This window comes from Tiliqua scincoides, chromosome 5 (assembly GCF_035046505.1).
Source record: "Tiliqua scincoides isolate rTilSci1 chromosome 5, rTilSci1.hap2, whole genome shotgun sequence".
Classification (NCBI taxonomy): domain Eukaryota; kingdom Metazoa; phylum Chordata; class Lepidosauria; order Squamata; family Scincidae; genus Tiliqua; species Tiliqua scincoides.
Genome location: NC_089825.1, coordinates 68,505,312 through 68,516,617, shown reverse-complemented (window position 1 = coordinate 68,516,617; position 11,306 = coordinate 68,505,312). Strand labels below are relative to the sequence as shown.

At 44.8% G+C, this 11,306-nt stretch overlaps 1 long non-coding RNA gene across 1 annotated transcript in view; it reads left to right on the top strand.

Moving 5' to 3' along the window:
- The first annotated feature begins 5,892 nt into the window (after positions 1 to 5,892).
- Positions 5,893 to 11,306, top strand: part of LOC136654083 (uncharacterized) — a 32,772-nt gene continuing 27,358 nt past the window's right edge. Inside the window, exons 1-2 of the long non-coding RNA XR_010794576.1 lie at positions 5,893 to 6,211; positions 9,506 to 9,553. This is a non-coding gene — a long non-coding RNA (uncharacterized lncRNA). The remainder of the gene's footprint in view (positions 6,212 to 9,505; positions 9,554 to 11,306) is intronic.

Below are 11,306 nucleotides of genomic sequence, written 5' to 3'. Positions count from 1 at the left end.
ATGCAGTAGTCCTGTTTTTTTTTTTTTTCCACAGCTGGCTTTTAAAAGGGAACACTTGAGACTAAAGTCTTTTCAAGTTGCAAAAACGCTCTGGGTGACTTAAAAAGTGCCCCCACTGTGACTCGTTTTTGAGTCAAGTCATGGGGACTGAGACTCGAGTCTCATGGGGGTGGAGAGTCGAATCGCAAGTCTCTGCTGCCATGATTTGACTTGAGTTAAGCCGTGCTGGACTTGCCCATCCCTGCTGAAAGGTACCATGCCTAGTGAGCACCTAGTGAGGTGCTTTACAAGTACAATTTTTCATCTTAGTGCAGGATGACAGAGTGCTAGAATGGAAAGCTTTGGAAAAATGAAATGGGGCATTTTAAAGATTTCAAAAATGAGTGGATTTTATTAACTACATATAATGATTTATGGCAGTTTTGCAATAGGATGACAATTTTTACTAGCCAACTAAAAAGAAGTTAGCAGGAAATCTTTCCCTGTTGTCATTGACCTGTGAGCACTGTTATTGGATGCATCATTGTATCAGTCCGTAAGAACAAACGCTGAATTGGCCACAGGGTTTTCTGGGCCCTGGGACAGAGGATTCCAATTATCCCCAAATTGCAACTCGGCTTGCTTTCTCTCCTCCATCCTATAATAATAATAATAATAATAATAATAATAATAATAATAATAATAATAATAATAATAATAATAATAATAATAATAAAACTTTATTTTTATCCCGACCTTCTCCCTAATGGGACCCAGGGTGATTAACAACATATTAAAAAAAACAGATTTTAAAAACATTAATACATAGCAGATAAAAACATTTAAAAACACATTACAGAGGCCATAAAAACAGTAGTCAGATTAAAAGACAGAATAAAAGAGCAAGTCACCGAGGAATCAAGCCTGTAAAAAACTAAAAGATGTATAAAAATGTTAAGAAGGCCAGAAATCAGAAGGCTTGTTTAAACAACAGTGTTTTCAGGCCTCGCCGAAAACTCTCAAGAGAGGGAGCCATTCTCAAATCAAGGGGAAGGGAGTTCCATAATGTTGGTGCCACTACCAAGAAGGCCCTATTTCTTGCAGCCGCCCCCCGGACCTCCTTAGGTGGCGGCACTTGCAAAAAGGCTTTCTCTGATGACCTGAGATGGCGAGCCGGATTGTACGGGAGTAGGCAGTCTCTAAGATATCCTGGCCCAGAGCAGTATAGGGCTTTAAAGGTCAAAACCAGCACCTTGAATTGGCCCTGGAAACGAATGGGCAGCCAATGTAGCCCCCGGAGAAGCGGACTGACAGAGTCAAACCGCCTGGCTCCGGTGACCACATGGGCCGCTGCATTCTGTACTAATTGTAGTTTCCGAACCGTCTTCAGGGGCAGCTCCACATAGAGCGCGTTACAGTAATCTAACCTTGATGTCACCGTGGCATGGATCACCGTGGCCAGGTCTGGACGATCCAAGTACGGTCGCAGCTGGCGCACCAGCTGAAGCTGAGCAAAGGCCCCCCTAGCCACAGCTGATACCTGGGAATCCAGGAGCAGCTGCGAGTCCAGGAGGACCCCCAAGCTGCGAACCTGCTCCTTCAGAGGGAGTGCAACCTCATTCAGAGCAAGCCGATAATCCAGCACCTGCATCAAGGATTTCCGAACCAGGAGAGGCTCTGTCTTACCCGGATTTAATTTCAGCTTGTTAGCCCCCATCCAGATCCTCACTGCTTCCAGACAGCGCTCCAGGCCCTCAACTGCCACCCTGGAGTCTGGAGGAAAGGAGAGATAGAGCTGGGTGTCATCAGCATATTGATGACACCTCACTCCAAACCCCCGGATGACCTCTCCCAGCGGTTTCATGTAGATATTAAATAGCATGGGGGACAGAATTGAACCCTGCAGCACCCTGCACCTCAAGAGCCAGGGTGTCGAATAGGCATCCCCCAGCACCACCATCTGGGACCGACCCTCCAAGTAGGAGTGTCCTATCCTTCTATCCTATCTCCATCCTATCTATATCCATCCTATCTCCTTCACTGTCCCTCCCCCACCACTAATTGTGGCTCTGTTCTTCTCTCACAACTATCACTCCCTTCATATCCCCCATTGCGACGACCTTCCCATCTTTTTCTCCCCCAGTCATGGCGCCCTCCTCCTCCTCCCCCATAAGGCAATGGGGAGTTGCCCTATTCAGCCTATTTTGGTCAAGGCTGAGCCAAGGATTAAGGTCACAGGATGCAGGACAGGCAGTTCTCTGGATTGGAGAGAAAGAGGAATGGACCGACAAGCCAAGAATGTGGGCCTATGCCAAGGTTTCAGGATAGTGCAGGTGTCAAGGGCTGTCAGGTATAAGAACTTCAGAACCCTGGACAAGGCTCAGAGTGAAGACAACTTGTTTCAAGCAGGGCTGGTGGTAACCTAACCTTTAACTTAGCCTGACTGGCCCCTATGAATTCTGCCCCCTTGTTAGGGAAATGGAAAGGCTAAAAAGACAGTTCTCTGGCAATCTGTCATGTCTCTATTATCTCTTGCTGGTCTGTAGTGGCCAATAGGCTCAGGGGCATGCCAGGACCTCCCCAGCAGCACCTGCCTTGAGGAGATCTTGGAGGTCTCTGGCTCAGGGACTCCTTCTTTGCTAGACCCAGGTTTGGGGGACCCTTGGCTGTTGGACTCGGACTTGATGTCAAAGAACAAATCCTGTGGTTCTCCCCTCTGTGCTTCTGGACCTTCTGACCCAGTTAGTCTTTCTCTTGCTGAACCTGTTTCCAGATTACTGAAAGCCTGGCACATGACACATAGGCCCATGTGCGATTGCAGGTGCTTCTGAGTAATCTCCCACATCCCCATAAGCACAACCCTCTTGTGCCCTGTTTCTTTTGCTGCTGCCAGACACTTCTCTCACTGGGAAACGGGAGATCACTCGGGCATCTCTGGTAAGCAGTGGGCCTCAACAGGTGCCCAACCTATTGGGAGCTGAAAATAAGAATAGCTGTGCTGGATCAGGCAGTAGTCCATCTAGCCTGGCAATCAATTTCTTTCCAGCCAGATGTCTCAAGGAAGCTCACAAGTAGAGTGTGGTGAGCCCCTGTCGTATACTTGGTCTCACACTCCCAGGGTTTTGGGTGCTCAGAGTTGTTGGTTCTGAACCCTAGAGCCCTCAAAGATCCCTGTTCGGTAGTACTGCCACCACCCTGTAAGAGCCAGTGCCTCGGTCCAGGGACACCGAGACCCTCTAGGCTTAACTATATCCCTTGTAGGCACTGAGCACTTTCTTTACTTAAAGTCTCAGTCCTCAAGTTTCTAGTCCACAATGAGGATTTTTGGTAGCTTGCTGAACAGCTAGGCAGGATTCTGAACCTTTGTCCCCAACAGACAATGAACCAACATGGTAAAAAGATTTTCTACTTTATTAAATACATAGGGTTACAAAAGGTTACAAAAGGCAGCAAATGCTAGAGGCATAAAAACTTCTAGGAACATATCAACATAAAACAACAAAGCTAACTGGCTAACTCTATTATTTCTAACCCTCACCTGGGTCAGCTTCTTTTGTAGATCCTCAGGCCAGTTACCTATGGCCACATGGTCCTGGCGGGGCAGGATGTACACCCACCACCTCTCTCACCAAGAGACAAAGACCAAAAGCCCTGTCCTCCGGAAGTGGGGCTGGAAGCTCTCCCTCTCAGCTCTTCCCTCCCCCCTGGAGATCTACAGCTGCATTCCATCCTTGATGGGCGTCTTTCTGGCTGCCTAGGTGCTACATTATCAGCTTCCATTGAGTTGTAAATTCCTAGCAGCTAGGAAATGCAAGCCACTTCTGTGTTACTGTTTTAGCTTGGTTCAGGCCTTGCAATGCTACTAGGCCTAAACTGTACATATTCATGACAGCCCCTCGCAACACATGGGGCTCCAATCATTGCAAGTCCTGGCTGCTCACCTGAACCCCTCTTGTCTTGCAGGACCACAGTATGGCTACAAGAGGTTGAACAGTAATCCTCTGCAGATCACTGCAGCCCCTGGAAAGGGAAGGAGCCAAGCCAGCCTGCCCCCACCGCCCACAGGACTTCACTGCATGCATACCCTGGTGGAACCTTCATAAACACTGAGTATACATCTCAACTGATGTAACTGATGCCATCGCCTGCGCTTTGGTACTCTCTCTGTGTTTCTTCTTGCTCCCCACAGGAGCTGTCCCACAGGTGCAGACATCATGCAGACCCCAAGGGAAGTAATCGGTCCAGCTGCAGCAGCTCGTGAGAGTTCACATGCTGCTGAGCAAGGTGGCAAACCTGCCCCTTCCAGGCAGGCAGTGAACCAACTAGGGCAGCCAGGCCCCCCAGGCATGTTACCTGGCTTTCTGTTGGAGTATTTGCAAGGGCACCACAGCCCTGCTGTTTGGAGATGGCTGGCAACCCTACTTGTGTGTTTCTCCTTCACTGCTGCTCTATCCCTGTTGCTGTTCAATTACAACATTGATTGGATCGCCCTTGCAGTCTCTCTGTCAACAGAGAGGGAATCCCCCCCATTATCCCCCTCAGCCTGCACCAGATTCTGAGTTGAACTTTCTGGCTCAGAGTGTGACCAGGCAAATGGATGCTTTCTTTGTCTGTCTTGATCAGTGATTTTCAACCTTTTTCATCTCATGGCACACTGACAAGGTACGAAAATTGTCAAGGCACCCATCGGCCCTACTAATAAATGACCTTCCCCCAAATTCCTGCGGCACACGTGTGGACCACTCGCAGCGCACCAATGTGCCATGGCACAGTGGCTGAAAATGTCTGGTCTAGATTGTATGTCAGGAGCCCAAAAGCTTGGTATAAAGTAATTATTTGAAAGACAAGTTGATGTATATGCCAGAATTACACAGACACTTTGCTCAACAACAATTTCCCCATGAATAATGTACGTAATTACCAATTTCTTTTTCATTATGCAATTAAAGAAAAACTCTGAGCACATATAAAATACTCACTGTGTTTCCTAGGATACAAGGTGATCCTAATTTCAGACTGACTTCAAAAGTGGCAAACGAGCAATTTTAATTTTAATAAAAACACTGAAATATCACATATATGCAATATAATAAAATCTAATTTGGACAATCCCGATTTCATGGGAAAGGATCGTTGTTTGACTTTCATATAAAATATATCAAATAACTTGATTAAACAGTACACCACGGCAAGTCTTGCACCCAAGGTTTTTTCATATTGAAAACATCGCTTAGATGGTCAGTGTATGAAAGGTTTGTCTTTGGAGCAGAGTTGCTGTTAGCTTACTCTTCCATGAACGTTAACCATTAACATTTCATTGTAACTCTATTCATTCTCCATTTGGTGGTTGCCACACTCAGCAAGCTGTCCTTCCAAAACTGCATTCTCTTGGAGTGAGGGGGAACAGCGATTGCTAATCTTAGTAATAAATACTTGAACTTGGAAGTCATGCGGTACTTAAGGGCACTATACCAACACACACTATACCAACTGTATTCTGTAGTTTTCCTATGACACCTGAGAGTCATCATGGGCTTCTTTAAGACTTGTACTCAGTGGAATATCCCATGATTCCTGCTTTAGCACTTTGGCTCCCTTATTGTTCCTCTGCCTGTGAGCGGCACAGAAGAGGGGTCACCAGGGTCTCCAGAATCCTAAGAAGGGGGATTCACATGTGAGTTTATGTCATCTTTACGCCCTGCGTTGTGCCAACTCTCTGTCTTGTTCTTGTGCCAGGAACTTGTGACTTGAAACAGCTGTGGAGCAAGTGGAAAAATAACACCTAAGAATAGCTCCAGCCCCCAAGCACAATGTGTATAGATTTTTACTATGAGGAGCGTAAGACCAGTGGAGGTGATGACTAGCCTGGTATTTTCTATTCAGTCGAACCCTGCCATATTTAGAAGGAGTATAGTAGGCCAGGCAGCTCCATTTGAACATCCACGTAGATGGCAAGGTACTTAGCAGCTCGCAAGAGCATCAAGCAGGAGAGCTTTTCCAGCTATTACAAATGGCCATGGAATATTCATAAACAGACTCTGAGGAAATCATCACGGGAGATTACCACTTTCCACAGGGAACAGAGAATACACAGCTGCTGGAAAAGAAGAATGTATCCCCGGCTCCTTATTTCCAGTCCAAGCATTACTCCCAAAATAAACCAAGAAGCCTAATGTGTATTCTTAGCATTGGCTCGTGTAATAGGTGGGGCACAAGATAAGAATAATTCTAGGTAAAGTATGTTCTATTCTTGTCTATTTTTATTAATAAATAGTAAATCAAACAGTTGAAATAGTTGTATATTAACTTGAAAATGATGGTTCTAAAGTATTATAAGGATCCACATATCCTGAAAAATAGCTTCCTTTGCTTTTGAAATAATATATCAACAATGTTTGTAAAGCAGCAAATGCATTATATTTTACCAAGTACAATACAGGACCAGTTTGTGACAAGGAAACATTTAAAATGCAAGTCATTCCAGCAAATCTTTGCTAAGTAGAAGAACAATTACATATCCCTCCCCCGCCACATATGTGATGTGAAGTAGCTGCTCCATTAGCAGGCCCATATATACATATGGGCCCAATCCTATTGACTGTGACTGTGGGCCCAATCCTATTGGGCACTTATGGCAGCAGAAATCCTGGTCCTTTGCTGTAAGTGCTGTAGTGCTGTAAAAGGCATGCTAATCTTATGCACGTTGGGGCATCTGGCAGAAATGGCTGGAAGCTCTGTGTACACAGCAGTGGCTCCTGGATGCCACGCCAGAGAAGGTAAGGTGGAGGGCAGTTTGGGGGAGGATTGGGCAGGGACCAGAGTGGGCAAGGGGCATTTCAAGGATGGTACAGGGTGGATCCCAGTGGTGGCAGCACATGCCAGGATGCTATCCCTATTTTCCTGGCCCCCCTGCCTCTCCTATACCAGCAAACTAGCTAGCATAGGTCCAAGGGGACTAATTGGTGGCCTACAGAGGTGTGATATTTTTACTTATCTCTCCCAGGCTGTCTGGTTGCCCATCACCACCACCATCGCATGCAGCTCACGCTCTATCAGATTGACTGCATGGTAGAAGATGGTGGGGGGTGGGATTGGCTTCACATGGTAGTAACCTTCCAACAACTGACTAGTATTTGTTTTTTTCAGTTTTTCACAGGGACCGACGTACCTGTGAAATCTGCAAGTTCGAGGTGAGGTGATGGCTCTTAGCTTAAATGAGTTTGCTGATTCTGTGCAGGAGCCTAGCATGCTGTGAGAGGGGGCTTAATGCTTTACCCTCCATTCTTGGTTCAATCACCCTCCAAGTGATTTTTTGCAGAAATTGCCCTTTGGGGGCAAATTGCTACTTTGAGGGTGGGGAAATTTTTCACTGTGTAAATAGTGAAAGAGGAAAGGCATTTAGCCCCCTCTCTTGGCATGCTAGGCTCCCATGCAGAATTGACCCCCCCCCCACGACCATTTGGAGTGCCAAAGACCCCACCCAGTGCATCTTTGGTTTTAAGCCGGTCTATTAAAGACAAGTTTAAGGTATCATTTCCTTTTGCCCGTATTCATTAGCATACCGTTTGACTTGTTTGTCCCATGTAAACAAGAGAAGGTGTTGATGGCTAGTAATGGCAAATAGCCCATGTCAAATGATGAGCACTGACAGCAGGGATGATGTTATTAAGGTCTCTGATAGTGTTGCCTGAACGAATCTGGGGACAGAGTTGGATTCAGGGTTTGTTGCAGCCTCTGATCCCTGTGTTTGTGTCTCTTATTATATGGTCTGGTGTTGCTGGTAAGTAGCTGTCTAAACTTGTTCACACTTCATGATGTCATAATCACATATTGTGACAGACAACAGGTCACAGGACTCAGCACTGAGGGACTGGCACTCACCTCTCTTCCCCCGTTTCATAACTGAACTGGGGTTAAACTGGGACAATTGTTTATAATGCTGCTACCAGCAAAGTTGAGGGGAGATTTCGGCAGGAGGAACCATCTTGAGCAAACCTCTCCCCCTTTTGGGAATGAAACAATGGCAGCGAGAACTAGTGGAAGAGCTGGGTGAAGGATGAATTGAGCTTAAAAGGCAAGCTAAAACCAAATGTCAAAACTATAAAAATGTGAAAAATAAAATAATTAACTTATTTCTTTAAGTACTGGCCCTTCCCTATGTACCAGCCCCAGTTCAAGAGGCCAGTTCCTATGCTCACACCAGGCTGGGGCTCACCTAATCATCTGATGCCATGGATGTGGGACATGTGCAATGGGAATTTCTTTACTTCTCTTTTTATACCATCTGGACACTACCTAAATTCACTTGTTGGATTGTTACTTTGGGTCACCTGAGCTCTTTAACTTCCCACTCTGGGGAATCAGGTGGAGTTCAGAGAACAGTGAACTGCTTCAAGACCAAGCTCTTGGTTGACTACTCAGTTTGGAAAGAAAGGGAAGGTCAACAACAACAAAGCAGAAATGGCTGAAATCTCAGCAGTCCCTTCAAGGTATTGACCCATTACAGAAACCTCCTTCAGGGATAGGAAGGTCAAAACCTGGTAGAAATTAGGAGACAATCAGAGATTTTCACCACACATGCCATGAATTAAACTCCAGGGGCAGCTCAACATGAAGGTGACCAACTTGGATTGTGAAATGTATTCGTAAACACAGTTATTCCTTTATGAAAACATGATTTGGAGATGGATAAGCATTGATATAGGTTTTTGTACAATGAACTTCCCATGCTGTTCACCATCCAAAAGGATCTTTCTCAGCAGTTACTAAATAAGTACAGTCAGTTCTTGTTATCCACGGACTCTGTTGCTGCAGATTCGCTTATCTGCGGCAATAAAAGTGTAACCCATGTTGCCACATACAAGGTCTCTTCGCGCCCATTTGCAGAAGCCAAAAGATGTCTGAGAATCCTTAGGCAGTTCTCATGGCTTCTATTCTTGTGGCTTAATAAGTGGCAGTTAAGTGCTAAATGCTAATTGACATGCTAACTGGTTTGTGCTGTTTCAACAATTTCAACAATGGCAGCAAAGCATAGTGCTAATGAAAGTTGTGCTCAGGATGTTGAGCTCCTTGCTATCATCCAGCCCACAGTTTTCAAGGAAAGATTCAGGTTCAGAAAGGTCATATAGTGTACAGCAAAGAGGGTCTGTGGGAATCTAACCCAATTTTCCCCATAGGATCAATGACTGAGTAACCACGGTTTCTGTAACCATGAGGTTTTCCAGGAATTTAACCCCAGCGGTTATGGAGAACTGCCTGCACTTAAGAAATCTGCATCTTGAGCCAAGCCAATTTGTGACATGTAAAAGTAAAGTCAGAAACCTGACGTTTTCCTTCAATGAGGACTGAGCAGACCCAGATGGTTGCTGTGGTAACCCCTAATGTAGTGAGCAGCAGAACTTCCAGCTGGAATGTGTCACAGGAAGTCTTTGGCTGGAGTTTTGAATCTCTAATCTCCAAAGTGGAAATCTGGTGAAATATTGAATAAAGCCCATGACTAACCTAAGATAATTTGAATCTCCACTAGGTATCAATAGGACCTCAACAGGATTCCAAAATTTAGACATTTTCATAGGTAAGTGAAATTCCTCTATACTTCACTGAATCCCTCAGGAGAGAAGCCAAATTCCCTCCAGGAGATGTTTGGAAGAATTTTCTTTGAGAAGATCATTCCATAGCTGCTCATTATAGCCCAACCTACACATGCAGCAGAGTGAGGTGGAAATGAGGTGGAAAAGTCCAGATATGGTAGAAAGGACTGTATTATATCAGACTGCAGATGGGGGAATCACTTTTTTTTAATGTTCTTTCACATTAAAAAAAAAATCTGTAAGTCGAAATTGAGCACATCAGGAAGGAAAATTCTAGCCTAGTGTTTTCTCCAATATGCTCGAGTTGGTTAATATTTGGGGAGAATTCAAAATGGTATCTTCCATCTGCAATCCAAAGTGATTCAAACCATTTGACTATCTTAGGATTCTGCCATCTCATTCTGCTGTGTTTATTTTTAACATTTCTGATATCACCCTTCAGATCTTTCCAGGGTGGATACAAAAACAAACGAGAATAAAATAATAATGTTATAACAGAAAGATTACAACCCTATACACACTTTTCTAGAAGCAAGTCCCACTGAATTCAGTCAGGCTTATTTCTGAGTGTACATGCATAGGATTTCACAGAAAATATGATAAAACAGCAGATCAAAACCAGTGGTTAAAACAATTTAAATGGCCTAATAAATAAGGCTTTCACTGGATTCTAAGAAGTCACCATTGTAGGGTGTTGGACAGGCCTTCCTGGGAAGAGAATTTCCCAAACACAGCACCAGAACTGAAAAGGCCCTCTCCAGTCACAAGCCACCTTACTTTAGATAGTGGGCATCTCCATGAGGGCTTCCAAAGATGGGAAAGTGCATGGGCAAGTTGAACAGGCAGTGTTGGCCTGTCTATCAGGACAATAAGATTGGTTTTCTCAAATAACATAGCAGTAGTACAATGTTCCCAAATTATCCAGAAAATGTATGAAATTATCTAGTTTTTTTTTCCATTAGTGATGTTATCCAGAAATTGATAGAAGCTGTGATGAACAGATGGTGGTAGCTTGAAAAATCAACAATGGCTTTGTTCAAATGACAATTATGAGATGATATCCTGGAAATCCACTTCCATATTTCATTATGGCCACAAACACTGTACTGTAAATGGCAACATACATATTTTGGTTAACATAAGAACAGCCCCACTGGATCAGGCCATAGGCCCATCTAGTCCAGCTTCCTGTATCTCACAGCAGCCCACCAAATGCCCCAGAGAGCACACCAGATAACAAGAGACCTGCATCCTGGTGCCCTCCCTTGCATCTGACATAGACCATTTCTAAAATCAGGAGGTTGCACATACACATCATAGCTTGTAACCCATAATGGATTTTTCCTCCAGAAACTTGTCCAGTTCCCTTTTAAAGGCATCCAGGCCAGATGCCATCACCACATCCTGCGGCAAGGAGTTCCACAGACTGATCACATGCTGAGTAAAGAAAAATTTTCTTTTGTCTGTCCTAACCCTCCCAACACTCAATTTTAGTGGCTATCCTCTGGTTCTGGTGTTATGTGAGAGTGTAAAGAGCATCTCTCTATCCACTCTGTCCATCCCCTGCATAATTTTGTATCTCAATCATGTCCCCCCTCAGGCATCTCTTTTCTAGGCTGAAGAAGCCCAAACGCCGTAGCCTTTCCTCATAAGGAAGGTGCCCCCGCCCAGTATTCATCTTAGTTGCTCTCTTTTGCACCTTTTCCATTTCCACTATGTCCATTTTGAGATGTGGTG